Raw genomic sequence first — 27,385 nt, forward strand, 5'->3', positions numbered from 1 at the left:
GTATTGTCATAGAAAATGGGAATACGTTCGAGTTTGAGATTAAAATCCAATAGTTGTTGCTTAACCCATAGGATTTGTGCACAACAACTACCGGCGGCAACGTATTCCGCTTCGGCGGTTGACAAAGCAACTGAAACTTGTTTCTTGCTATGCCAACTGACCAAGGAATTTGAAAATAAGTGACAAGTGCCACTAGTTCTTTTCCTATCCGATTTGCAACCGGCAAAATCGGAATCGGAGAAACCTACCAATGAGCAATCATTTCCTTTGGAATACCATAGTCCATACTTCGAAGTACCGGATAGATATCGAAGTATCCGTTTGACAGCTTTTAGATGGGATTCCTTGGGACATGATTGGTATCTTGCGCACATACACACGCTAAACATAATGTCGGGACGAGAAGCAGTAAGATAGAGAAGAGATCCAATCATACCTCTATACCTTTTTACCTCAACGTCCTTACCGTTTTCATCTTTATTCAAGTTTGCACAGGTTGGCATGGGGTGTCAATGGCCTTGGCTTTTGCCATGTCAAATGTCTTGATAAGGTCCAAACAATACTTTGTTTGACTCACGAATGTTCCTTCATTGAGTTGTTTAATTTGCAAACCGAGAAAGTATGTGAGCTCCCCCATCATACTCATCTCGAATTCACCCTGCATAAGATCCGAACACTCTCTCACGAGATTCATGTTAGTAGACCCAAAAATAATATCGTCAACATAAATTTGTACTAATATCGAGTGCTTTCCTTGACGTTTAATGAAGAGTGTTGTGTCAACCTTTCCTCTTGAGTAACCTTGATCAAGCAAAAATTTACTTAGTCGCTCATACCAAGCTCTAGGAGCTTGTTTGAGACCATATAAAGCCCTTTTTAGTTTGTAAACATGATCGGGATACTCATGAGATTCAAAACCCGGAGGTTGTGCGACGTAGACCTCTTCATTTATGTGACCGTTAAGGAACGCACTCTTAACATCCATTTGGAATAGTTTAAAGTCTTTCACACAAGCGAAGGCAAGGAGAAGGCGTATATCCTCGAGTCGGGCAACCGGCGCATAAGTTTCCTCATAGTCGATGCCTTCCTATTGGTTATACCCTTGCGCGACTAAACGCGCCTTATTACGGGTTATTACCCCGTTTTCGTCCAACTTGTTCCTAAACACCCATCGGGTGCCGATTACTCGATGACCTCGCGGAGGAGGGACAAGGTCCCAAACCTCATTTCTAGTAAACTGATTTAGTTCCTCCTGCATTGACAAAAACCAGTGTTCATCGAGTAGGGATTCTTTAGGGTTTTTAGGTTCTATTTGTGAAACGAAAGCGAAGTGATAACAAAAATTACTTAGCTTCGATCGAGTTGTAACACCCTTTGAGATATCTCCGAGAATGTTGTCAATTGGATGGTCTTTGGAAGACTTCCAAGCTTGAGGGAGATCATCGTTTGAAGGCGGATGAGCTACCTCGGTTTCCTCATGGTGTACATCTTTATCCTCCTCAACTTTGACTTTGTCGGGTTGATCAATCCCTGGCTCGCCACCCTTGAGTATGTCTTCCGTAGATGTACCTGCACCATGAACAACACTACCTTTTTCGACGTTTCTCGGATAGGATTCGTCAAAATTGACATGTACAGACTCTTCCACGGCAAGTAATCGTTTATTATATATTCTATATGCTTTACTCGATTGAGAGTATCCGAGGAAAATACCTTCGTCGGCCTTGGAATTGAATTTGCCCAAGTTTTCCTTTCCATTATTTAATACAAAACATTTGCAACCGAAAACATGTAAGTGAGAGACATTTGGCTTTCGCCCTTTTAAAAGCTCATACGGTGTTTTATTTAGAATGGGGCGAATGAGCACCCTATTCAAAACATAACACGCCGTACTAATGGCGTCGGCCCAAAAATATTTCAGTAAACCACTTTCGTTAATCATTGTTCTTCCCAATTCTTCCAAAATTTGATTTTTACGCTCCACAACCCCATTTTGTTAAGGAGTACGTGGAGCGGAGAAGTTATGATAGATATTATGTTTACCGCAATATTCTTCAAATAAATGGTTTTCGAACTCACCCCCATGGTCGCTTCTAATTGAAACAATGTTTGTATTTAATTTATTTTGGGAAAGCTTAGCAAACCTTTCAAAGGTGGCGAACGTATCGCTCTTGCTTACTAAAAAGATAGTCCAACAAAATCTAGAAAAATCGTCCACTATTACGAAACCGTAATAATTTCCTCCTAGACTTTTAATCCTAGACGGCCCAAATAAGTCCATATGAAGAAGTTCGAGAGGTCTCGTTGTTGAAACGATATTTTTGGATTTAAATGAGATCCTCGTTTGCTTCCCTTTTTGACAAGCATCACAAAGGTGATCCTTGGTGAACTTTATTTTGGGGAGACCTAGGACTAGATCTTTTGAGACTACTTTATTTAGTAAGTCAAAGTTAACATGTGCTAAACGCCTATGCCATAACCATGCATCTTCACTCATTGTTACAAGGCATTTGTCACTTGTTAACGATACTTCGTTCAAGTCTAACATATAGACATTATTCACTCGTAGGCCATTAAACATACTCTTCTTGTCATCATTATGTACAATTTTGCATCAATCCTTTGAAAACGATACATTGTATCCTTTGTCACATAATTGACTGATGCTAAGTAGATTGTGTTTAAGACCTTCGACAAGAAATACATCAGAAATAGTAGTGGAAGAAGGGTTACCTACACTATCTTTACCTAGTATTGCTCCACGGTTGTTGTCACCATAGGTTACATATCCTTTCTTCTTAGCCACGAAGTCAATGAAGAGTGATATGTCTCCTGACATGTGCCTTGAGCATCCACTGTCGAGAACCCATCTTCTCTCGGTAGTCTCGAGGCATTGTACCCAATGGCTTATTGGGTCCTGAATGGTGAGTAACGAAATGGTTGCATTTGGGCAGCCATTGATAAATGCCTTTGGGAACTAAGAATCTCCTAAACCTGCATTTAGCAATGGAGTGGCCTCTCTTGCAACAATAAAGACAAGAGAAATTAGCATTTTGATTGCCTTTGCTATCTTCATATTTTATAACATATTTATATTTTTGATATGGATTAACCATACTTTTTCGAAAGTTTGATTTATCGATAGCAAAGGTAATCTTGGGCTCAAGAGCCTTGTCAAGTTTGGCCTTTAGGTTTCTTACTTTACCTTACCAAATATAACAAGTATCACACCCAAAGTTTATCATCCTACTTCTAACGTCCTCACAACCTGCTTTTGTGCTTTCTACTATAGAAGCTTTGAGTGCCTCAAGTTTCCTTTCGGATTCTCGAATTTTTTGTTCCAAATGGGTAAAAATTTGGTTATTTGAGGCAAGCCTTTTAAAGGCCTCTTTCGTTTCACAGTGTAAAGTATCAAAAGCAGCTTGTAATTCATGATGAGACATACTAGAGGATTTTTCATATTTAGCATGTCGTACCTGATTCTATTTGTTCTTTTGATGAGCAGAGAGGCATAGGTTTGCGGCTTCATCTTCATCACTAGAACTTTCATCATCGGAGGAGTCGCTATCGCTTTCCCAAGCTATGTATGCTCTCCTTGGCTTTGATGATTTCTTGTGTGATTTGTATGATTCCTTTTCCTTTGTCTTCTTGTTCATCGGACAATCCGGTTTGTAATGATCGGGCTTCCCACAAGTGTAGCACGACCATCTAGTCTTTTTACCTTTTGAGTCATCATCTTTAGAGTACCTCGATTGTTTCCGGAAGTTTACCAAGTTCTTCTCGGAATGTTGGATGCCGTTCTTTCTCACGTAAGGATTGTAACGTTTAACGAACAACCCCATATCTTCGCTCTTGTCCTCTTCTTCTTCGTCGCTCGAGGAATAATCACTTTGCTCTTTTGCTTGAGACTTCGAGGAGGAAGTCTTAAAAGCTATTGATTTCTTTTCACTCACCTTTGTTTTGTCCTTCTTTTCTTTCTTTTCGTGTTGTTCTAGGCTCAAGAGTACTTGTTCGTGCTCTTGTAGTTTGCCAAATAATGTTGTCAAGTCTAATATGGTAAGATCATTTGCTTCTTTGATGGCGGTCACTTTCGGCTGCCATTCCCTGTTAAGATATCTCTAGATCTTATTAGTAGCAATATCATTGGAAACCGGCCTACCTAGTGAATGTAATCGATTGATGAGATGAGTGAATCTCTTTTGAATGTCAGCAATGGTTTCCCCTTGCTCCATGAAAAAGAGATCAAACTCTTGTGTTAGTGTGTTGATTCTTGCCAACTTAACATCGTTCGTCCCCTCATGGGAGATTTGTAGTGAATCCCACATGGCCTTAGCAGTAGGACAATGGGATACACGATAATATTCATCTACACCTAATGAGGAGATTAGGATATTTTTGGCTTTCCAATCATAATTGTATTTTCTTTCATCATCATCAGTCCATTGTGCTTCAGGCTTTGGCACTAATTCATCATTCTCATTGGTCATGGTTATTTCAATTGGACCATTGAGAATAACGTTCCATATTTTTCTGTCTATGGAATTTATGTGCACCCGCATACAGTCTTTTCAATAACTATAATTTTCACCATTGAAAACGGGAGCTCTATTATAAGCCCCTTTAGGTTCGTTAGCCATTTTCTATCAAAGTTATATTTTGAAGCACGGAGTGAACCGGAGCTCCTGATACCACTTGTTAGACTATGGCACGGATCTAGAAGGGTGGGGTTGAATAGATCCCAATTCAAATTTGAGTCGGCGCTACCAATTAAAAATTGGTTTTGAAAAATTGTTTTTAAGTGCGGAAGCGGCCGAGGAAAATATAGTCTAAAACGAAATGTTATTGGAAAACCGGATATGCGTCAAGCCTATGGATTAGTGATAATGTGGAATAAGAATCACTACACTAGTCACACTATCAATGATTTGTTTCACTTACTAGGATTCCTAGTTTCAATGATTCAAAGAGCAAACCAAACTAGATACACAACTAAGATAATTTTGGTTTAGGCAAATTATCAAACACTTGGTGTGTAAAAACACTCCAAGTGATATTTATGTTGAGTAAGTAATTCCAATTAATCTAGTATAATATCTTATTGTACTTTGGATTCAAAAACAGAGTTTTTACCTCTTACTCAATTAATATCAAGGTTTGATAAAAGTGCTTATACAAAAATCACTTAATTTTTAAGCTAAAAACAAATATGCAGAAAATTAGAGAAGGTAAAGATTTGATGAGGCAGTTCCCCCGCCGTCCTCGCTTCGGGGTACGTCTGCCCTCAATTCTAAAACTAGAATTGAGATTACTTTAATAGATATCACCTGTTGAGTTTAACCATTTATACAAGGATTGCAAAGCAAATATACAACAGAATTCTCAAGACGTTGAATGTTGCTTTCACTCCTTGTTCCTTGATTCAAGGTGAATCAAGTCCTTCGATTGTTGTTGATAGACCTCCGATTCCAGCCCCTTTGTTGAATAACCCTCAGTTCTTCAAACCCTCGCCCCGACTGATCTCAACTACCACAAATCGAACCCGAATTCTTCTCTTCAATATCACTGAATCCGCTACTAGATTGATGAAGACTTCCTCTTCTCAATCACCTTCGCTCAGCTGAAAATTGATGAAGAAATTCGTCCAAAAACCCCCAAGATCAAACCTATCTTGGAGGACAAAACCCTAAAGGTTTTATGCAAGAAAAAACCTGTCACAAGCTTCAACCCGAACCGGATTCCCCAATCACGGCTTCGAACGTTATCACCTTTAACCAATCACAAAGCACTTCAAAAATGGTTGTGTGTAGTTGATGTGTTGTGAGATGTTGAAGATGAAGATGAAGAATCTTGGACACCTATTTCACTTTTTCTTGTTCTTTGAACACTTGAATCAAAATATCAAAATGTTATTTGATACAAGTAACTAAACCTCTATTTATAGTAACCAACAAACCAACCCACTTAACAGCTTTTCAAGTAGAGTGGGAAATACTTAAAAACTGAATTTGTGCACGAACGGTCGACCATAGCAGGACTATGCGTCGATGCATGGCCTGCAGTTTTGGACAGACTGAAAAATACATCAGTATGCGTCGACCATAGGTCGGCGTGCGCTGACCTGTGGTTCATGCGCTGACCCCGGTGGTCAACGCAAGCCTTTTGTGTGCTGACCCGTTGGAAATGCGTTGTGTTGTGCGCCGACCCTATGGTCGACTCAAACCCTGCAAATCTGCAAAAATTTAGATTTTTGTGGTTTTCATGCATTTTGTCATGACCATATTTTATCCACATATGTCATATGAAATATAACAGTTTAGATGAGCATAGAAAAGGATATGATAGGTGATATGTTGCATTTGTTTTGTAGAGGTGGAATCGACAATGCCGATTCATCCACGGTGGTAATTTGTCATCATCGAAACCTATGATCGTATGTTGTATGACAGTTTTCCCTTACACTTACTAATATAGAACATGCACCTCGCGTAGGCGAAACCTAAATTATCCGATACTAGTCTTGATGAGTGCTAAAACTTGGAAAGCATAAACTTAATATTTTAATTTGAGGGAATTGTAATTATTCTGATTTCACCGGCTTATTTATCATATAAATCGTGTCTCACATGCATCAACATACATCAACATACATTCACATGCATCAACATACATAATGAAACAGTTATGCCCCTAGCGCAATTGTTCTCCCATGCCAATGAGAGAACCTAAGCTAACCTAATAACGATCTAAGCTTCTCCAAGCAAGATCTTCAAGGTTGTCCTCCTGTGATATTGAAATTTTCTATTTCTTCATAACATTGTCTTCTTCTCTTTCTTCATAACATTACATTACAGAAGAAACTCGTTTTACATACGAGGGATCGAGATGAGAAAAGAAGTTACATTAAGAGATTAAAAGGAGAGGCACGACACGCAGGTCGTATTTAAAACCCAAAACAAAATAAAGGATAACTAACGCCATAACCGATCACCACAAGGCAATAATAATAAACACATTATTATTATTAATTTTAATTCCTTTAATTAATTAAAACCAAACTAAATTTCGGCGACCGATCACAGTAAGCAGAGTTAGCCGGGGTTTCCGCTGCCCGGGCAGCGCCCCTGTCCGAAATTTTTAATGAACAATTCATTTTAAATCGGCGTCGTTTTGCATTAACACAACTCTTGCGCAGTCACAAAATGGAAAACCCCGAGAATTCTGACTTTGTGAATGTGACGACCGTCACAAGAATGTTACGATTGTCACAGTCAGCTTGTTACGACCGTCACAGGCCCATGACGAACGTCACGCGGCCAAAAACAGAAACGCCTAGAATTCTGGATCTATGAATGTGACAACCGTCACAAAGCATGTGACGACCGTCACGTCCAGCTTGTTATGATCGTCACAAGTCCATGAGGATCGTCACGCGGCCAAAAACCAAGCTTTGAAACAGTTAACAGACTTGTTCCAACAAGCCGTCAATCCATAACTCTTTGACGACACAACCCTTGCGCCGTCACTAACCCTAATGCACCAATTTCAGACCGTCAAACACACCTCGATTGTTGATTCAGTATGATTGATCAACAGGTCATTGCTTCACCATACTAATGTCGGATTCCGAAGCAAATGACCATTGATCGCTCAAAGGAAAACAACCATTTAGAGTTTGATTGAACGAAACAGAAACAATATATCATATATACCGTACTTTGCATTTGGATTACTTATATCATATATAAGTTGATCGGTCTCAATTGCGTAACCTATGGACGATCGATGTATCGCTGCTTCACCATACTAATGTCGGTTCCGAAGCATAGTCAACATCAATCACCCAACTCGTACACTTATAATGCCAAATTTAATTACTCGTTCAATTAATTGATTCATTTTGTCTTTTAATCATATTAATACAAAAAATAAACAGCTACCCGATTCATGGTTTTATAAGTGGCTCTGATACCACTGAAGGAGAACGACGATCCAGGACGCAGCGGAAATTAAAATTTTCTCCTTTAGTGATCCTTACGAATGGGCATGATCAGTGATAGAAATGTTACCTCTTGTGACTTTTGAAACCTTTGATGCAGATCTCTTATGGCGATTGAAACCTATGATGCAGATCTGCGGAGCGATCACGAACGTTGAACGATGACAACGTCTCTACTCAGTCCACACGAACGGATTCCTTAAATCTCAGTGCTAGCTAGTACGAATGAAGGCTTTGAGTGAGTGAGTGAGAGAGAGAGAGAGAGAGAGAGAGAGAAAATGAAAATAATGCAACCGCAATGAATGCTTCTGCGCAAGGGTTCTATTTATAGAACCACTTGTGTGGGCTTCAAGCTAAAAAGCCCACTTAAGTGTATTTGGCCCATATCTTATAATATGCCCAAAATCACTTAAGCACGTGGCACCTTACCATATTTCGTATTCTACTTAAGTACAATGTACCTTATGATGTTCTACAATTCACTTAAGGGCACTGTACCTTACGGTGTTCCATAGTTACTCTATCTCTCATCAATCCGTCCTTTATGTGTGACCCTGTAGGTTTTCGCGGCATTGGCAATTATATTAAATCACGTATTTAACATAATAAACAGTGAACGGTATCTAGCAACACATCACTGCTACCCAAGACACGAAAATGTCATGTGATCTGACAAATCCTTTTGTGATAATACTTATGTGCATAATTACCCTTTTGCCCTTATGTCTATTTTGAACTCAAGGCATAGACCGTGTCATCCTTGTCCAGTTGAATATTGAGCCCATAGACATTTATCCTGTTACGCAGGATGGGCAAATTCCACCTAGGTCACTCATGTCCCTCAACATGCTTCGTGGAGTACCCATCAACCATCTTTATGGTTATCCAGTTACGGACAACGTTTGGTCAGCAATAAAGCACTCGACTCTACATCTAGGATCCATAGTGGTTTCAGGTCGAAGAGTGGTATACACCATTATCACCATGTGAATAACTTATGACACTTTGCATAACTTTCTATATAGTATTCTCGTAGCGGGTCAATCCGGTATAAATATTACTCTTAATATTCATACCTATGTTTAAGACTTGATAACTCCTTATTCATGATCCATGAGATGTGATCATCAGTCTATATACATAATAGTCTTAATGCTTTAATGTTATCCCACTTCACAATAAAGCTCGACTACGGATACTTTAAAAATAGTGTCCTTATGTTTAATGTGATCTCATGATTAAGTCATACTTGATACATTAAACGGACTAGCTATTCTAGGGACTTTATTAAACAAGCATAATAAAGAAAAAGCCTTTTATTATTAATAAATAATTCGATACAAGTACCAAAAGTACTAGCCTCTAGGGCTTACACCAACATTGTCAACTCAAAACAACTTAGAAATCTCAAATAACATAAATAGTCTTTAATTCAAATATAAATGACATAAGAATGAATTAAAGAGTTTATCCCTAACCCGATGCTATATGATTAAAGTAAGGCACCACTATTCAAAACGATAAACTAAAGAAAAAACCCCAAGAGTTATCTTCTACTTACTTCAGCAATGATACTCCTAAGTATCTGTATGATGCCCATGTAAAGGTAAAATTCAAATAGAAGGGGTGAGAAATCATATTCAATAATAATATATGCATACTACAAGGTAGGTTACCAATATATATCATAATCTAGACAATCTCAACTCACAGTATATCAATTACATTCTCATACCAACTCATCAATCACAACTCATTCACATACCAATCACACACCAATTACATACGACATCAATATTATATGCATTTATCTCATTATTCATTTCATACTCAAAATGCAACTCTATGCAACTTGATGCAACTCTATACAACTCTATGCATGTGGTACCAACTCAACAATGGTTCACTCGGGAACCGGGTCCCCTCTCTGAATCCATGAGCCCCCTCTCTAAGCTTGGGACAAGCCATTAATCCCCTCTCTAAACTACAACCTGCCTCTTGACACAACTCAACATTAATGCATGAACATGTCATTAAGTAAATGTGTTAAGACCCATCTTTGATCCTAACATAAATGCATTGACAACTCAAGTAATTCCCTCTTTGGATTACCACACCGCAATAATTCACATATGAAGAACATCATATAATTCAGTGTAACTCAAGTATTGAAATCAATCTCCTCAATTAGATCATTACTCATACATGCAACAACATAATAGTCATAAATGTCATCTCAAAACATAATGACATTGTCACACCCTCAACTCACACAACAAAATCATTCATCATACTCTACAATCAATAAATTTCACGATGTTACTAAACAAAAATAAACCGCATCAACTCAACAAATGTAAACTCATAAGCATTTATTCGTGTTACTCCACCAAAACAACAACACATCATCGTATAAATACAATGATTCATTAACCGATAATATAAGTCATCACAAAAATTATCATAGTAGGCATATTACTACCTCTCATTTATCTCATCAAAGACTACCATGATGTATCCCTGAGCGTTAGCCTTTTAACGCTTCAAACGGCGTGTCATTTGGACCTACAGATCAAAAGTTATATCGTACATCGTCGGGTAACGACACATGTGATTTTCGTCAATTAATTAGGTCATCCCCTCACATTCAGCCTCTAAAACATTATAATTAGATATTATTTCACATTATCTTTCCAACACTTTGAACGGGGTCTCATTTGGACTTACGTAACAAAAGTTACGACCTTTTTAGTTTTACCTTAAAAACATTTCCCTGCCAGCCTGCGGTAATCGATTACCAGTACGTGACAATCGATTACCGACATAAAAAATATCAAAAAACTTAATTTTAAAGTTTGTAATTGATTACCATTAAGTGGTAGTCAATTACCATAAAACCCTTGACAAAAATACTTAGTTTTGGGCATCTAAATACCTTCCAAAACTCATCCAAACATACCCTAACATATCCAAACAACTTATTTCAAATTTCTAACTCAATAAACCAACTTGCTACTATAATCTCTTTACTTCTTCACCAATTAACAGTTTAACAAGCATACTTATGGATTCCTATATTTTCACCACTCCCTAAAATCTTCAAACATCATCAATGGTGGAAAATACATGAACACTCTGAAACATAAATTCATTCATACATTGACAAATGAAATTCAACACTTATAACAACATAAAATCAAATAGGATCATCAAATTCATAATTCTCAACAAATCAACTAATCCTATTGGGAGGTTACTCCTCTACCTTACACCTCATGCATAAGCCCTTTTTATCAAAAGTTATTCTCCCCCTTACCTTAGACTTTTCCAGCAAAATTCTTCCAATCTCTATCAATGGATGATCTCCTTATGCCTTCTCTTGCTCTTTCTCTTGCCCTAGCCTTCTTTCCCTCTTTTCTCCCAAAAATTCTATGTACTCCTCCAATCCCCTTCTAATTCTCTTTTTAAACTAAAACCATAACCTCTTAATTAGGATGTTCCTATTTTCCCCTTAATTTTCTCCCTAATTCTCACCCTGCCCTTAATATCTCTATAACTTCTATTTTATTTTTATCTTTTTATTTTATTTAAATAATAAAGTCAAAACATTATTTCAATTAATAAAATAATTATAATTCTTCTATCTCTAATTACCCCTCACACCCTACTATCAGGTCATACACCCTCACTCTCACCCATATTTATTTAATCACCCACATAATAATCAAATAATTGCACAAAATTATAATTAAATTCAAATAAAAATGATTTTACTAAAAAGGGGTGTTACAAGAACAATATGAGCAGTGATGTTTGACGTACCAGATCTCTGAAGAAGAAGTAAAAGAAATTGGATCTCTAAATAAGAAACGAGAGCACTAAACACATAACATCTTCGTATTAAAGATGGTATGTGTCGCAACGCGAAAAACAACCGACGGAAAAATACAGAGCCGCCACCGACGCTATTCATCCTACGACGGAAAGGGAGCGCAGGACTAACCTAAGAAAGGGAAAGGAATGGTCTTACGACCAAAGATTACAAGGTACGGGAGTCGGTTACGCAAGGGGAAGGTGTTAGCACCCCTCACGTCTGCCGTACTCGACGGGATCCACGCTCAAAAGATAGCTCAAAGGAAAGGAAAAGGGTTGCTAATAAACTGCTCAAAGAAATTGCACAAACTGGAATAATAAACAAGTAAAAGAAGAAAGAAGACGGAGGAAATGGACTCGGCAGGATGTCGCATCCTGGGCCTACGTAGTTTGTCAGAAACAAACATCAGAGTCAACGTAGTTCGGGAAATGGGAGACATGCTCGCTAGGACATCGCGTCCTATGCCTACGTATCTTTTCTATCTAGAGAAGAATCAGAGCACTCGTAGCTCGGCTAACGCACGCTGAAACAAGACTTCAAAAAGAGACGCTGAGACGTCAAAAGAAACACCCAAAAGGAAACAGAATGCCAATACATGGACTTATATCCGACTCCTAACAATAACCAACAAACAGGAAACAGAATGCCAATACATGGACTTATATCTGACTCCTAACAATAACCAACGTTAACCAGCGAACACCAAAGAAAAAGGTTATCAGAATGAACCCCAACAAAGTAACCAAATATCCAAAGATGAACCCCAAAGATGAACCCCAAGTGAATAATCATCACAAACGTCACAAATGAACCCCAAGGATGAACCCCAATATGAATGCCAACCGTCATAAATGAACCCCGAAGATGAACCCCAAATGAATGACAACCGTCATAAATGAACCCCAAGATGAACCCCAAATGAATGACAACCGTCATAAATGAACCCCAAGATGAACCCCAAATGAGCACCAAGTAATAACAGGTAACCAAGGTGAACCCCAACTAGTGAACCCCGAATGCATAGTAATCACCACAAATGAACCCCAAATGAACCCCAAGTGAGTGACAACCGTCAAAGATGAACCCCAAATATGAACCCCAACTGAATAACAAACCCCACAAATGATCCCCAATATGAGCAACAGAAGAAATTCCCAAGGTATGAACATACAACACACACACTGAACAAACAAGTACTCACACCAAATAAACAAAGGAAAGGGTAAACACACTAAAAAAACAAAAGGGTGCCCGGAGAGATTGCTCGCAACCTCCTGCCTACGTATCTCATCAGGTATGAGAATCAGGGCGACGTTGTTCCCCTTAACAGGGGTACAACACTCTCCTAACCAGAGACCAGGGAGACAACAAACTAATAGGGAGACTAAGACTCGAGCCTAATAGTTGTCATGCAATCAAATATCCCTAAGTTGAGGTCTCTAACATGCATTCAAATTCCTCAGAAATCAATCATACAACTCCTACAGAAATGGAGATGAGAAGAGGAAAGCAGATAAACACACCAAAGTGAACAAGCATCACACACTATATCCATACAAGAGGCCCAAACAATGGGTGGGCTTTAGTCAAGAGGGGTCATATCAACCTCGACAAACAAGCCAAACTGTAAGGGGTAATATGTAGCTCTTAACCACTGACATTGAACGTCAGGGTGAGCAGATCAAAATGGTAATGAGGATGAGACCTCATGCTCTTAACCCTGGCCTGGGTGAGCTCATGACAAAGAAAGCGTGGGGATCCAGAAAGTGGGATCCTATTCCACTTGACAGACACTGGACAAAGATCTTGGGCACATGTTCAGAAGCATCAGCACGTAGTGCGAGCATAAAGAACGACTCACTGACTAACGGGGGATTGGCTACTAATCCCTTTATCCGTCAATTGCCTCAACTATTGGAGGTCTTATCAAGTATCACATGCCTCATATTGGAGGTCTTTGGCACAATCATAAACAAACACAAACAGAGCCTCTGAAGGAGGACTTGCCAGCAAAATGCCTGCCAAAAAGGCGACAGGACTTCCAGACTACATGAAGTAAGAGGCTAACTACCTGAGTGGTGTATCAACCATAATCCAAAGCTCAAGCAAGAGCTAAAGTAAGCAAGCAACTAAGGTACCTGTACAAATACTAACCAGTTAGTACTTCAGTTATTAAACCAACAGACAAACAGTGAAACCATTCATAGTTGCACAACTCAATGAACAATGCTCAAGCACTCAAATGAACTCATGAGCTCAAGCACATCACTTAAAAATCCTACAAAACAAACAAAAGTTAGAACTCAAATCATTTGCATCTCACAAAGTGAGAACAAATCAACCATCAATGTTAAATGTCCAAACCTGAAACACAAAACAAGGTTAGTTTATGTACAAAACACTAGTGCAAAGACTAGATTCAAAACTAAACCAAATGATCAAAACAGAACTCAATCTTCCACATAATGCACATTCAAACATTCCACAAAATGTCCTCAAAAGGACCAGCATCAAATCAATAAGCAAGCACCTCAATTGGTCTATGATATGCAATGGTCACAAAATGTGCACAAAGTAAACTTTCAATTTAGAAAATTCAAATCAAAACAGAAATGCATACAATGACTTTGAGATTTTTTATGCAAGTTTCTCATGTCATGAACAAGCAATATGCAAAAGATCAAATCTAGAAAGGTTCAAATGCCATGTGATAAAAAATGCAACAATCCAATGTCAAAAATGTGACACAAATTGTCCCATTTATCTCCATGTGTCAAAAGTAATGATAGCATATGAGAAAAATTCCAAACCAGCGGCCAAAAATTCACATCATGTATGAATGTTAAGTGTGCAAAAAATGGGATCAAATGGCTCATCAATGAGGATTTCACAATGCATTGAACACAACATATCAATTTAGCACAATGTTCATTCAAAATTTCACAAATAAAAAACCAGACATCAACAAATCATGAAATTAAAACCATAAAAAACTAGACATCAAAACAAAACTATGAAAAAAAAATGGAGTTCATTTAGATCATTTTTGAATTTTTAATGAATTAAATGAAATGAGCAAAATAATTGGAATAACATGGAAAATATGGAGGGAAATTAAAATATTTGAATCAAATCAGAGTAAATCACAACCGCTGGATAAGGCGCGCATGGCAATCAAACGGCTCACATTCAAACATCAAAGCGCTGCGTTTCATTAAACGCGTCAGCATCCAAGTCACCGGTCAAGGCACGCGTGGATCAGGTCAAAGCAAACACAACCAATGGATCTCACACGCAAGCGCATACATGGAACACACATGGACTAAACCCTAGCAAATACAGAGACGCCGGAGCTAAGCTCCAGTCGTCTTCTCCGGCCACAAGCACGGCGGCGACAACCAACAATTTTGCAAAAATCCAAAAGGCTTACATCATTCGAACCGGTTTTCAACATACATTCCAAATATCACATCCAAATCTCCTAATTCTTCCTATATTTTCCAGATCGAAGCAAAACATTTTCATGATCAAAACTTATAGTTCATCATACATGCTCAATACTCAACCATTCTTAAATCTAAACATATGTACGTGATCCATGCATCAAGATCTACATTTCTATAACCTTAAAACAACAAAAAGAGATGATGAATTTTGAGTCACCTTGGAATGAAGGTTGTTGAATTCGTGCTCTCAAGCGCTCATAAGCTCCAGATCTACTCCACTACACTTCTGTTGAAGCTTTGTGCAAGAATCTATGGCTGAAACCTTCTGAATTCGCCTCAATTTCCAAGTTCCATCTTCATGCTCATGTACATGAACTGCTCGAATTCTGGCTTAATTGATCAAAACAGATGATGATTCTTGATCAGTGAAGCATGATGATCAAGAATATGTGATAATCTTTGATGTTTATGTGGAGAAAAATGGAAATTCGAAGAGAGAGAAAATTGAGAGAGTTCTTGATTTCTAGATCTGAAAAGTTAGTTATGGTGGTTATGGCTAGGGTTTTGGTATTTATATGCCTTGCTAATCACAATGCTAATCACTTAAGCCAATGGTTAATCATGATTAATGAGATGTGAAGCAATTTGCAAAAATGAATAATGAGTTATCATGGCCATAATACACGTGAGTTTTCCCATGCAAAGGCTTCAATTCACTTATGAGCAACCAAAGGCCAACATTGGAATGTTATTTTGCTTGTTTCATAAGCCAAAAAGGAATGGTGAGAATTCACTTTAATTTGCACATGTGTGAAATAATGAACATACAAGCCTCTCCCATGCATGGGAAAAGCACATTTGAGAAGTCTTGAACATGAGAAACATTTTGCAAAAAGAATGAGCCAATTTGGAGCATTGTATCAAAAGTTATGCTATTTTGAATTTCCATGCACACCTTGTGATCAAATGACCATAACTCCTCAACCACTCATAATATGGACATGAATTAGGGCGTTTTGGAAAGGGGAGACAAAGATATACAACTTTAATGTTCACCAAAAATCCATTTGAAACATCTTTGATATTGAAAAGTCAAGTTGAATGTGGACCAAAAACTTGCCAAATTTGGAAACTTTGAATTATAGGTCACTTTTCATTTTTGGTAACTTTTGCCATGACCTTTGAATCTTCAAGATGGATGTTTAGAATGATGAATGAACCCCATTTGAACATGATTGAGGTGTCTCAACTCATTTCCCCACCTCATAGCCCTTAGTTGACTGCACAGTTGACTTTTTGGTCCTCGGATGACCTTGAAATGCCTTGATCCACTTGAGCCTCTACCACTTGGTGAAATTGCTCAAAAATAAAATCCTAGCTCATGTAATCTCCTTATGATAACCATGTGATCCTCATCCCAAGAAAATACCTCATCTCTTTGAGAAACCCTAGTTGGAAGAATGGCATTGATTAAGGTTGACCAGAGGTCACAACCCTAATCCAAAGGAACTTGAGAATGAACTATGAAACCCTTGATGATGATAGAACCATGATGATGGTAATATATCCCTGCAGAGGAGATGATGCTCAAAACCTTTGAAGAATCAAGAAACCCTAATTGAATCTCATACCCTCAGATGGTTGATAATCAATTCATAGAGACCCTCAGGCTTGAATCATGTAACTTCTCCATCTTTTGAAAAGATTTTGGAGGATGACCTTCTTATTTCCATATGATATGCAAAAAATGCAATGCCTAATGCTCTAAGCATGAAATGCAATGTGTCAAACTAGTCTCAAGAAGAGGAGGGCAAATTTTGAGGTGTTACAGTATGTGTTTATGACTCTCATTGTTTAAGGCTCCTCGTTAGGGTAATGTTTGTTTTGTTTAGACAAATAAAACTGGATGCTATAAGCTAAAGTTATATATATGATAGAAACATATTCACCTCAGTTGGAAAGAAAACCAAGGTGAAAAGTAGCGTACTTTTAGATTAAAAATAAAATTTTCAAGAAGGCGTCACTTTTAATTAGTTAAAAACATAAATTATGGCTAATGGGATTCGAACTTGTGTACTGAATAGGCTTACCCCTCGGTTTTAAAAATAACTGACAAAATATATTGTATTTCTTAAAATAAAAAAATAGGGTGCATCCATCAATTATACCTCGGTTTTTTAATCTGTGAGGTGAAATCTTCGTCATGAAATGTATTATTTGTAGTAGTGTTATAACCTTTGTCTTTTAATTATTTTTATACTTTACTTCCTTTATTGTCTACTGCTATTTATTCTGATCTTAAACATACTAACCCAATTCACTACTTAAGTAGTAAAACTTCTAAATTAATCGTGAATTTTGAATATCACAATTCACCCCCCTCTTGTGTTTGAGTCACTAATCCAACAATGTTGTCTATGTTTTTGCACTTTTTTATTTGATATTTTTCCCGCATTTTTTATAACGCCAAAGGGGGGAAGTATACTCTCATGGAAGATGTGTTGTCATCATAAAAAAATGGAAGAATACGGATCTATGTGCTTGCAAGTATTAAGCTAATATAGTTTTTGTTGAATCAATGATCCATATGTTATGGATTGTCTTGGTTTTTTGATCACGACAACTTTGATGCTTGTTGAAGTTTGTGGTAACAACTTTCCAGCTGTCTGATGATGCTAATTAACTTTAAGTTATCCCAAGCCTTATCAAGTAAAGTATGCAATGTTCTAGTGAAGTGCTTATATAATTGATGTATCTAGGAAAGAAACTTGAAAGCTTTAGAGTTGTAAAAAAATAAGATTCTAGTGAAGTGCTAAACCATGCACTCACTAAAACCACTTTTCAAGCCTCTATTTCAACAAAAAAAAGTAACCCATAAATCTTTCGTAGCCTAGCCGGATAAATTGGAAACTGTTAGAATGATTAGGACATGAATTTTGAACTATCTAATTGATTGGAGCATATTACTAACTGATTGGATAAGGGGAAATTGTATGCATAATCAATTGTGATAATGTCTTAATTAAGGGTAATGACTCTCTACCAAAACTTTCCAAAATGGGCAATTATAATGGATTGGGATAAGGACCCAATCGATTAGGCCATTCATTTTGCTCATGGATCTTTTCCTTTTTCATACCAAACTGTAGCTTATAAATAGAGACATGTCCCTTCACTTTTACACACCCAGAAACAAGTTCTGTGTGTGTGTGTGTGTAAAATATTATTTTACTTTTTCTCACATTAATTTGGCCATAGCGTGTTGAGAAAGTCCTCGTGTTTAAGTGAGGAAGCTTTTTCTATGAAGGGTAAATTCATAAATTTATAATATTTTCTCTTGAGTGAATATCTCTTCTTTGGAAGTATTTCTATGGGTTCTTAGTTAAACCCATAAAAAGCTTTGTTTGAGGGATTTAGTATTAATTCACCATTTGGTTTGCAAGTTCAACCACTTAAGGAAAATACCTCTTTATGGATTCTAGAAGATAACTAGTGAAAAATATTCTCTTTGGTTCTTTAGCTCAGCCTAGTGTAAAAGCTCTACTTGGTTCGAGATCAGCCTGGTGTAAAATCTCAGTTCAGTTCATCGTCAACCCGTGTAAATTCACAGTTCAGTTTGAAGGATAGCCAATTTAAAACTCCATATTGGTTTGAGATAAGTATGTATAAAATCTCGATTTAGCTCGGGGACAAATAGCTTGAAGCTTCGGTCGTGTTTGGAAGGAAGACTAACTGTTTCAGTCCATTATTCGTTGTTTGGTTGGAAGTGAACCTGAAACTAACTTTTTCCTTCTATAAGAAGGTTCTTGAGCTTAACCTACTAAAAGCTCATTAGAATTATTGGATACTCTTAAGATAAAGTATTGGGGAGAGGAGTATGTCACTTCATTTAAACCGAACCTCTATAAATCATGGTCTCATATATTTTTCCTTATCTCTTTATTTTCCGCATATTTTCTTTATCTTTTCAAATGTTTTTGAACTCTGTAACAGAAGAAAATGTTATTTTAAACTGTCATTTTTCAAACCCCTTTAATTCACCCCTCCCCCCCTCCCCCTCCCCTTCTTGTATGTGGAGTCATATGTTTAACATTTTGATTAGGTCTAAGCGACTCAAATAGTTAAGAATATGGGTAACAACATTCCAGAGAGAGTATACCATAGATTCGTAGTTTTTAAAGCTGAAATTTATGCATATTGGAAGGATAAATATGTATGTTCACTTAATGTTTATAGACAATATACTTTGGGAAGCAATCATTGAAGAGCCTTTTAATCCCAAAACCAAAGTTGATAGTGTTGTAAAACTCTTTAATGATTGGTCAAGTGAGGAAACCAAAAAGGCATTTTATGATCTAAAGTAGAGGAATATACTTATTTATGTGTCAAACACTAAATTATATTACTCTAACTTACGTCATAAGAGTGCATAATCAAGGTGGGACACTCTTCAAGTTCTCTATGAGGTTACTAAATACTATTAGGATTCTTAAATTAATATGTTGATAGAGGAGTGCAGAATATGTTTATAGACATTATGTGTGGAACCTGATGAAATCATGGTATCCATGCAAACTCATTTTTTCCATTTAATCGACAAGTTAGTAAATTTAGGAAATTCCCTTTCTAACGAAGATGGTTCTAACAAAATTTTAATATATATATATATATATATTATATATATATATATATATATATATATATGAAAGGAATGGAAATCTAAGGTTACAACTATTAAAGAATTAAACGATCTCAATAATTTGGATGTCACAATATTTTTTGGAAAGATGACTAAACGTGAAACTGAATTCAAAAGGCTCGCTACAAGCGTAATAAACACCAAAAAGAAAGAGAAGGTTAAAGAATAAAAATATGATATCTCCTTGAAAGCTTCTTCGTCAAAGGAAAAGAAAGTAGAGGATGATAGTAATAGTTTTAATCAAGACTCTTCCAGAGAAGAAGATATGGGGTTATTCTTCAAGGGATACAATCAATATGTAAAGAAGCACAAGCTCAAACGCTCAGATAAAAGTTCAATCAATTTCTAGAAGACACATATGCATAAGAAGGAAGATAAGAAGAAGGAAAAAATGTTACATTCTATGAATGCGGAAAGTCAGGTCTTTATCGTACAACGTGTCAGAGTCTCAACAAGTGCAACAAAAAGAAAGATAAAGACTCCTATAAGACAAAGGGAAATCGTGCTAAAAGATAAAGACTCCTACAACTTGAAGGGGAACTGTGACGAAGGGTTTATATCCCTTCGGAAGAATAAGATGAGATCTCTTCTTCATCTTCCAATCCTAGCATAGATGATGAATGTGAAAATTTAGGCTTGATGGTGCACAAGAAGTCTAAAGACTCAGAGGTATCTGAATCTAATTCTAATTTTAAGTTATCTTCCAAACAATTGTTGAAAGTGTTTAAGAAATGCATGCAAATGCATTAGGCATATTTAAGAAAATCTCTGTGTGTGTGTGTGTGTGTGTGTGTGTGTAAAATATTATTTTACTTTTTCTCACATTAATTTAGCCATAGCGTGTTGAGAAAGTCCTCGTGTTTAAGTGAGGAAGCTTTTTCGATGAAGGATAAATTCATAAATTTATAATATTTTCTCTTGAGTGAATATCTCTTCTTTGGAAGTATTTCTATGGGTTTAAAGTTAAACCCATAAAAAGCTTTGTTTAAGGGATTTAGTATTAATTCACCATTTGGTTTGCAAGTTCAACCACTTAAGGAAAATATCTCTTTATCGATTCTAGAAGATAACTAGTGAAAAATATTCTCTTTGGTTCTTTAGCTCAGGCTAGTGTAAAAGCTCTACTTGGTTCGAGATCAGCCTGGTGTAAAATCTCAGTTCAGTTCATCGTCAACCCGTGTAAAATCACAGTTCGGTTTGAAGGATAGCCAATTCAAGAATCCACATTTGTTTGAGATAAGTATGTATAAAATCTCGATTTAGCTCGGGGACTAATAGCTTGAACCTTTGTTCGTGTTTGGAAGGAAGACTAACTACTTCAGTCCATTATTCCCTGTTTGGTTGGAAGTAAACCTGAAACTAAATTTTTCCTTCTATAAGAGGGTTCGTAAGCTTAACCTACTAAAAGCTCATAAGAATTATTGGATACTCTAAAGATAAAGTATTGGGGAGAGGAGTATGGCACTTCATTTAAACCGAACCTCTATAAATCATGGTCTCATATCTTTTTCCTTATCTCTTTATTTTCTGCATATTTTCTTTATCTTTTCAAATGCTTTTGAACTCTATAACAGAAGAATATGTTATTTTAAACTCTCACTTTTCAAACCCCTTTAATTCAACCCCCCCCCCCCTCCCCTCCTGTATGTGGAGTCATATGTGTAACATTTTGATTGGGTCTAAGCTACTCAAATAGTTGAGAATATGGGTAACAACGATCCAGAGGGAGTATACCATAGATTCATAGTTTTTAAAGCCGAAAGTTATGCCTATTGGAAGGTCAAATATGTATGTTCACTTAATGTTTATAGACAATATACTTTGGGAAGCAATCACTAACGAGCCTTTTAATCCCAAAACCAAAGTTGATAGTGTTGTAAAACTCTTTAATGATTGGTCAAGTGAGGAAACCAAAAAGGAATTTTATGATCTAAAGTAAAGGAATATACTTAGTAATGTGTTAAACGCTAAATTATATTACTCAACTTACGTCATAAGAGTGCATAATCAAGGTGGGACGCTCTTCAAGTTTTCTAAGAGGTTACTAAAGACTATTAGGATTCTAAAATTAATATGTTGATATAGGATTTCATAATATGTTTATAGACATTATGTGTGGAACCTGATGAATTCATGGAATCCATGCAAACTCGTTTTCTCCATTTAATCGACAAGTTAGTAAATTTAGGAAATTCCCTTTCTAACAAAGATTGTTCCAACAAAATTTTAATATATATATATATATATATATATATATATATATATATATATATATATATGAAAGGAATGGAAATCTAAGGTTACAACTATTAAAGAATTAAACGATCTCAATAATTTGGATGTCATAATATTTTTTGGAAAGATGACTAAACGTGAAACTGAATTCAAAAGGCTCACTACAAGCGTAATAAACATCAAAAAGAAAGAGAAGGTTAAAGAATAAAAACATGATATCTCCTTGAAAGCTTCTTCGTCAAAGGAAAAGAAAGTAGGGGATGATAGTAATAGTTTTAATCAAGACTCTTCCAGAGAAGAAGATATGGGGTTATTCTTCAAGGGATACAATCAATATATAAAGAAGCACAAGCTCAAACACTCAGATAAAAGTTCAATCAATTTCTAGAAGACACATATGCATAAGAAGGAAGATAAGAAGAAGGAAAAATGTTACATTCTATGAATGCGGAAAGTCATGTCTTTATCATACAACGTGCCAGAGTCTTAAAAAGTGCAACAAAAACAAAGATAAAGACTCCTATAAGACAAAGGGAAATCGTGCTAAAAGATAAAGACTCCTACGACATAGAGGGAAACTATGACGAAGGGTTTATATCCCTTCGGAAAAATAAGATGAGATTTCTTCTTCATCTTCCAATTCTAGCATAGATGATGAATGTGAAAATTTAGGCTTGATGGTGCACAAGAAGTCTAAAGACTCAGAGGTATGTGAATCTAATTCTAATTTTAACTTGTCTTCCAAACAATTGTTGAAAGAGTTTAAGAAATGCATTAGGCATATTTAAGAAAATCTCTCTCTCTCTCTCTCTCTCTCTCTAAAACAAGAAAATAAAATCCATTGTTTACTCTCATCTCCCTATCTCTCTTTCAATAAAACACATGTAACATACCCTTCTTTTCACACTTAGTATAAAACCAAACAAACTACAGCCTACAAGAGAACTAAGACTTGTGCTTGCAAAAATTCCTATCCATTTATTTTATATTTTGATTCAGACTTGTTTGATTCATAAATCATTGTCAACATCGATGCACATAAGAGGTTCATGAAGAAATTTGTTGGGAAGGGACTCCTCTTCTGAGCGAGGATTTATTTTTGATATGGAAGAAGATCTAGGCCTCACTGATGAGGCCAAACATGTTATCAAAGACTAGGCATGGAAACAAGGCGAGGAAAGGCGAGTTTAAGCATTACCATCCCCATCCTCGCCTCCTAAAACCAACCCCACCCCGCCCCTAAACCTGGTCGAGGCTAATAATTAAATCAGGCTTTCCCCGTTAAATTCGGGGCGGGGCGACCATGGTCGTCCAGGGACAGATTTATTTTCCATGCCTACATAATACATAGGTGAAATAAGTTTTGTAATCACCCTCTCAATCACAACACTATATGGGTGAAGGAGTTCTACTAAAACCTTCTCGACACCAATCAGAAGAAACTGGAAATGGTTGTGCGTGGAAGGGTTCTGAAATAATTTGGAAAAGATTCTTAAGAGCTTGTTGAAATTTAGAGTATTCTTAAGATTCTTAAGTATTTGAGAAGGACCAAGGACTCATTCTTGATATATGGAGGTCAGATAGAGCTTGTTGTAATTTGATACACCAATGCTAGCTTCCAGACAGATAAGGATGACTTTAGATCGTAATCTGGTTATGTGTTATGCTTAAACGGTGGCGCTGTGATCTGGAAAAGTTCAAAGCAAGATACAGTTGTTGATTCTATAACTAAGGCCAAGTATATTGTTGCCTCAAGTGCAGCAAAGGAAGCTGTTTGGATCAAAAATTTCATTAGTGAACTTGGCATAGTTCCTAGCATTATGGATCCCATTGATCTCTATTGTGATATAAATGGGGCTAAAGCACAAGCTAAGGAGCCTAAATCTCACCAACGATCCAAACACATACTTAGGCATTATCACCTCATTCGATAGATAATAGATATAGGAGATGTGAATATATGCAAAGTACCTACACTTGACAATATTGCCGACTCACTGACAAAGCCTCTTGCGCAACAGAAGCATAATGGCCATACTAAATCTATGGGTATTAGGGGTATGTTTGATTGGCTCTAGTTCTAGTGGTAGATTGTTGGTGTAAGCCCTAGAGGCCAATACTTTTGGTACTTGTATAGAATTATTTATTAATAATAAAAGGTTTTTTCTTTATTATGTTTGTTTAATAAAGTCCATAGAATAGCTAGTCCGTTTAATGTATAAAGTGTGACTTAATCATGAGATCCCATTAAACATAAGGACACTATTCTTAAAGTATTTGTAGTCGAGCTATGTTGTGAAGGGGGATAACATTAAAGCATTAAGATTATTATGTATATAGATTGATGATCATATCTCATGGATCATGAATAAGGATTTATCAAGTCTTAAACATAAGTATGAATATTAGGAGTCATATTTATACTGGATCGACCCAGTATGAGAATACTACATAGAATGTTATGCAAAGTGTCATAAGTTATTCTCATGGTGATAGTGGTGTATACCATCCTTCGACCTAAAACCACTATGGACCCTAGATGTAGAGTCGAGTGCTTTATTGATGATCAAACATTGTTCATAACTGGATGACGATAACGACAGTTGATGGGTACTCCACAAAGCATGCTGAGGGACATGAGTGACCTAGAGGGAATTTGCCCATCCTGCGTAACAGAATAAATGTCTAAGGGACCATATTGAACTGGACAAGGATGACACGGTCTATGCCTTGTGTTCAACATATACATAAGGGTAAAAAGGGTAATTGTACACACAAGTATTATCACAAAAAGGTATTTGTCAGATCACATGACATTTTCGTGTCATGGGTAGCAGTGATGTGTTGCTAGATATTGCTCACTATTTATTATGTTAAATACATGATATAATATAATTGCCAATGTCGCGAAAACCTATAGGGTCACACACAAAACGATGGATTGATTATAGATAGAGCAAATAAGGAACACCGTAAGGTACGGTGCACTTAAGTGAATTGTAGAACAACGTAAGGTACAATGCACTTAAGTAGAATATGAAATGTGGTAAGCTACCACGCACTTAAGTGATTTTCGATATACCACAAGATATGGGCCATATAAACTTAAGTGGGATTTTTAGCTTGCAGCCGACACAAGTGGTTCTATAAATAGAACCCTTGTGCATAAGCATTTCACTTGATGAAATTTTGTTTCTCTGTCTCTCTCTATCTCTCACTCACTCACTTAAAGCCTTTATTCGTAGTAGCTAGCATTGAGACTAAAGGAATCCATTCGTGTGGACTGAGTAGAGGCGTTGTCACCATTCAATGCTCGTGATCACTCCTTAGATCTGCATCAAAGGTTTCAATCGCCACAAGAGGTAACGGTCTCTATCACTGATCATGCCCATTTGTAAGGATCACTAAAGGAAATTTTTTAATTTTTAATGCATTTTGGATCGCAATTTTCCTTCAAGACCAATTCCAGTTCATCTTTAGTTCTCCTGTCAAAACCATCAATAGTTTCAACCATTAATACTTCAAAATATTCAGCTAAAGACTCGGCATCCAGAGACTCCATGAGACCATCAGTAGTCTCCACCATCATGCATTCAATAGGTTTGAGAGTACAAGGCTTCTTCAACCTTCAGAGGATCAGAGTCCACTTGCATCTTTGGCCTTTCTCCAAATTGAAGCCTTCCTTCTTTCAATTACTTTTGCACCAAATCCCTGAAAAGAACATATTGATAAGTTTTATGACCAAGAAAGTTATGAAACTTACAAAATCCCCTTTTATTTTTTTGTTCAAAAGGGGGATCCTTTAAACCCCGGGGAACAATATTTATCTGATTTTCTGCTTCGATGGGGTTTTTCATGTTCGATGGTTTTAATACTTTACATGTGTAAGGAGGTCCAGGCTTGAGTTCATCTAGGTTGACCTCGCTTTCATCGACAAACTCTTCATCGTCAGAAGAGTATCCCTCAACTTCTATATAAGACACGTTCTCTTTCTTATGGTATCGACCAATTTTGGTATTTTCAGCTTTCGATGTGTCAAACTCTATCATCTATGCGCCATTGTAGTGGTAAATTCATGACCATCAAGCTATGGGTAAACTTGACATCGATAAAACAAGAGTCGCCACTGTGCTTTTATTGTTTCAAAGGGAAAAGGGAAAAGTACGAACAAAACCCAAAGATAAGAAGTTTTCAAATCAAAACTAATAAAATTCCAGAGATTATAGGTAAGTGGGTTGGTTACACAAAAGGAAGGTGTTAGCACCCGAAGTGTCATAGGTACTCCAAAGGATCCCTTTTTTATGTGTATATGTGTTTTTGGTATAAAAGATGTTTGAGAAATATAAAGTGTGAGGATGAGAAAAGAATTCATTGATTATATTTTTGTGTTTGACAAGACCTTCGGACTTGCGCCTACGTACCAAGATAAAAAAGAGGGATCAAAACCTCGTAGTTCATGGTAAAATTTTCAAAGTTGGTGAATTGATTTTAACAAAAATTTAACTGAGAAGGGCACAAAGGGGCCAAAGGTTTAAATGGGGTTGTTAGTTCTTTTTTCCTTTTGAAATTTTTAGTTAATATGATTAGATTTACTTACAAGTTTGATTTAAGAAAAAGAAGTTCAAAAATTCGGTGGCATAAGGCCAAAGTTTCTGTTTGAAATAAGGTCTAAGTTTGAAATCACAAGCAAAGAAAGTTTTTGAAAATGGGGAGAGATTTTGGAATTTAAGTAGGAAGATATGAAGAGACTAATCCTAAGCATAAAATTAAAAGTTAAGAGTTGAAAAGATCTGACCAATGGGATGCAATCCAACAAACAATTATGTCATATAGAAAACCCACTTTCCCTTTGGACTTTGAATCAAGTTGTAGCGGGAAATTCATGATCATTAAGCTATTGACAAGATAAAGATTAATTAACAAGAGTCGCCACCGCGATTTTATTGTTTCCAAGGGAAAAGGGGAAAAATGCGAACAAAACCCAAATAGTAAGAAGTTTTCAAATAAAAACTAATAAAAGTCAGAGATCACATGTAAGGGGGGTGGTTATACAGAGGGAAGGTGTTAGCATCCAAAGTGTTCTAGGTACTCCTAGGGAGCCCTTTTTGTGTGCATATGTATTTTGTACAAAGTGA

The sequence above is a fragment of the Lathyrus oleraceus genome, chromosome 6, assembly GCF_024323335.1.
Source record: "Lathyrus oleraceus cultivar Zhongwan6 chromosome 6, CAAS_Psat_ZW6_1.0, whole genome shotgun sequence".
NCBI classification, from domain to species: Eukaryota; Viridiplantae; Streptophyta; class Magnoliopsida; order Fabales; family Fabaceae; genus Lathyrus; species Lathyrus oleraceus.